This window comes from Sminthopsis crassicaudata, chromosome 1, assembly GCF_048593235.1.
Source record: "Sminthopsis crassicaudata isolate SCR6 chromosome 1, ASM4859323v1, whole genome shotgun sequence".
NCBI classification, from domain to species: Eukaryota; Metazoa; Chordata; class Mammalia; order Dasyuromorphia; family Dasyuridae; genus Sminthopsis; species Sminthopsis crassicaudata.
This window is the reverse complement of record NC_133617.1, coordinates 645098158-645101976: the sequence shown is the minus strand read 5'-3', so window position 1 is coordinate 645101976 and position 3819 is coordinate 645098158.

Below are 3819 nucleotides of genomic sequence, written 5' to 3'. Positions count from 1 at the left end.
GGTCATTTCTTACAGAGCAATAATATTCCATAACCTTCATATACCATAATTTACCCAACCATTCTCCAATTGATGGACATCCATTCATCTTCCAGTTTCTAGCCACAACAAAAAGAGCTGCCACAAACATTTTGGCACATACAGGTCCCTTTCTCCTCTTTAGTATGTCTTTGGGATATAAGCCCAGTGGTAGCACTGCTGGATCAAAGGGTATGCACAGTTTGATAAATTTTTGGACATAATTTCAGATTGCTCTCCAGAATGGTTGGATTCTTTCACAACTCCACCAACATTGCATCAGTGTTCCATTTTTCCCACATCCCCTCCAACATTCATCATTATTTGTTCCTGCCATCTTAGCCAATCTGACAGGTGTGTAGTGGTATCTCAGAGTTGTCTTAATTTGTATTTCTCTGATCAGTAGTGATCTGGAACACTCTTTCATAGGAGTGGATATAATTTCAATTTCATCATCTGAGAATTGTCTGTTCATATCCCTTGACCATTTATCAATTAGAGAATGGTTTGATTTCTTATAAATTAGGGTCAGTTCTCTATATATTTTGGAAATGAGACCTTTATCAGAACCTTTAACTGTAAAAATATTTTCCCAATTTGTTACTTCCCTTCTAATCTTGTTTGAATTAGTATTGTTTGTACAGAAACTTTTTAGTTTGATGTATTCAAAATCTTCTATTTTGTGATCAATAATGATCTCTAGTTCTCCTCTGGTCATAAATTCCTTCCTCCTCCACAGGTCTGAGAGGTAGACTATTCTCTGTTCCTCTAATCTATTTATGATCTCATTCTTTATGCTTAAATCCTGGACCCATTTTGATCTTATCTTGGTATATGGTGTTAAGTGTGGATCCATATCTAATTTCTGCCATCCTACTCAGTTCTTATTCAAATATAAATCAGTCTAGATTGTCTCTCAGATTCCTATAGTTAAATATGTAGCAGTAGAAAGGAATTAATCCAATTATCTACTCACATGTTTCCAGAAGTATAGGTAGCTAAATGAAAGTTTTATCTTTATATCTCAGTCAGGCACTGGAGAGGGACAATGATTTGAATAATGAATACTAATCATTCAACAAGTATGTTTTAAAGTGCCAGGTACTGAGCTAAATTCTGGAGAAACAAAAAAAATTGGGAGGAAAAAATAATTCTTCCTTTCAAATCACAGTCTAATGCAACAGAAATCAATAGATCATATATCTAAAGTCAGAAAGAATTGTTAAACTAATCTTCCCCAGCTCCCTCATTTTACAGATGAGTTTACAGAAACTTTGAAAGGGGAAAATGACTTACAGAAGGTCCCTTAAAGGAATAAAAGGTAATTTCAAAGAGAAAAAATTTTGCCTGTAAGTGCATTACACTTTTAAACTGAAATTTGTACCATTCTGAAGATCAATTGAATAAATTGGGTGTATTGAATCAACTGAAGAAAAGCTTTGGAATATTTTCATAATTGCTTTTATTGTGTTTCATCGTTTGTAAACTATCATTATTTGTTTTAATCAAATGAACAGCTTTCTTTCTTTAAGATATCTAAAAACTTATATTTATTTCCAAAGTAACTGAAAACTAAACATTCTCTAAGTAGTTGAAGAACTTTCATATAGAAGTGGGATTTTATTTACTTGATGCTTGAAGGCAGAATTAGTAACATTGGATAGAAGTTATTAAAGACAAATTTATATTTGATCTGAAGAACAACTTCCTAACAATTAAAACTATCAGAAAATAGAATTGGGTGTTTCCTTCTCATTATTTGAGGTCTTCAAGAGAAGGCTGGTTAATCCCCTTATCACATATGTGGTGGAAAGAGATTCTTATTCAGGTATGAGTCGATATACATGGTGTCTGAGCTACTTTGCTGTTCTAAGATTGAAATTTAGTAACATGTGAAAAGAAGACTGGGTTGAATAGCAGGAACTACTCAGGGCTTTCCATGATCCCCAGTCGTTTGCTTCTATAAAAGGTTATCTCTGTGATATAGATATTGTCACAGTGATGTTAGAAGGCTATGACTCATGAAATGCTATAACTTTAAAAACAATAAGCCATGATTATCAAAAAGACAAAAAGATGTATAGTATATGTAATTGCTGTACATTACCAACTATGATTTGTGCTGTTAAACTGCCATAGAACCAACTGTAGATAAAATGTATAACTATAAAAAGAAGTGTGCTAGTTACATAATGAGAGAGACAACAGATATACAAGTTAGATACCACATTGTTACCATAAACTATTAAAAGAGCTAGCATAAATTTTCCAGTGTATTTGGTGAAATGTCCATGAAAGATTTATGGAAAGACATGGACAATAGTCACATTGGAATTCTAAGGTTCAAAGAGGTTATGCTAGTGAATGGGTACTTAGATCAGTTAAAAAAAAAATCAAACAGATGCATTAAGTATCAAAGCACATTTGCTAATAAGAATTATGTTTCACTTGCTTTTTTATTTCCATTCCTTTTATTCTCATCATGTAATTGCCTATCAGACAAAGTGGAGTTCAATTAGTTTAATTGTGTGAAAAAAAAACAAATTAAATATGTATCTTTCCTTTTGGAATGAATATTTGTAATATGAGTACATGAGTAACAAAAAGTATACATATAGCAAAATAAAAAGAATGTGTAATTGAAAATATTAAAAATTTAACTAGTCATGGGAGTTTGATAAATTACTTAACTCTCTGGGGTTCTCTATACTGCCTTCTTTAGCTGTATTCTCATTCAATTTACTCCTCTTATTCTGCATTTGTGAAATGGGTATTTACTTCCCTTCCTGCTTCATACACATGATCTACATTTATTACAATATTTGCCACCTTCTTTTTTTTAGTTTTATGCCAGAGTGGTAGGGTTCAATTATTGGTTAAAAGATGTCCTTTTAATACATATACCTAATTCTCAGTCTAGCACTTCTGTTCTGAAAACCTTCCTTGAATACTACAGACCCAATGATCTTCCCCTTTTCTAAACCCTAACTGAACACATTTCCAATGCCATATGATGTAATACTTAATTTTTATATGTTGTTTGAATATTTGAATTGTTTTCCCATTTAGATTCCTCCTAAAGACTTTGAACTCTGTCTTATACATCTTTTGTATATTTCATGTCTGAGCTTTTAATAAATATTTACTGAATAAAAAATGATTATGAAGGTACTGAATCAATATTAGAAAAACATACTATCTATATTTTTATTATCAAAACTTGGATTAGACAAAGAAAATGCATAGCCCTAAATTAATTTTATTAGCATCACTAAAAAATTAAATGTTACATTAAGTGCATTTTCCTGATAAATGAAGTTTATGTTTTTAGCCAACAATCTTTTTTAAAAATATATTAATCACATTTGATGGAATCCCCCCATAATGTCTTTTATGCCTCATTGTGATATGAAGGTGACCTTGGATTCTTGAAGGTCTCAACATTTCAGTATAAACTCTGACAGATCCATCTACTGATGGAGAGGCTTCCAATGCCAAGATAGGAATAGATGATGTCTGCTTTTTAAATACTGAAGTAGCTAAGTATGGAAAGATTCATTATTATTAGGTTGGTGGTCAACTGGCCATCAATTCTTTGGCCATGGTAAACCAAGGAACAACAGAAAGATACAACAATCCTCAATCTTGTGTGCCCCAACCCCTTTCTGCTTCTACAGTAATGGTGTCAGAGTGGTGGAAAAGAGGGCACAGAGTGAACTTAGCTATTCCTACTTTAAATATGAGGTCTTTTCTACATGACTGAGTGCCATGGTGTCACAGAACATTTCTAAATAAGATCCA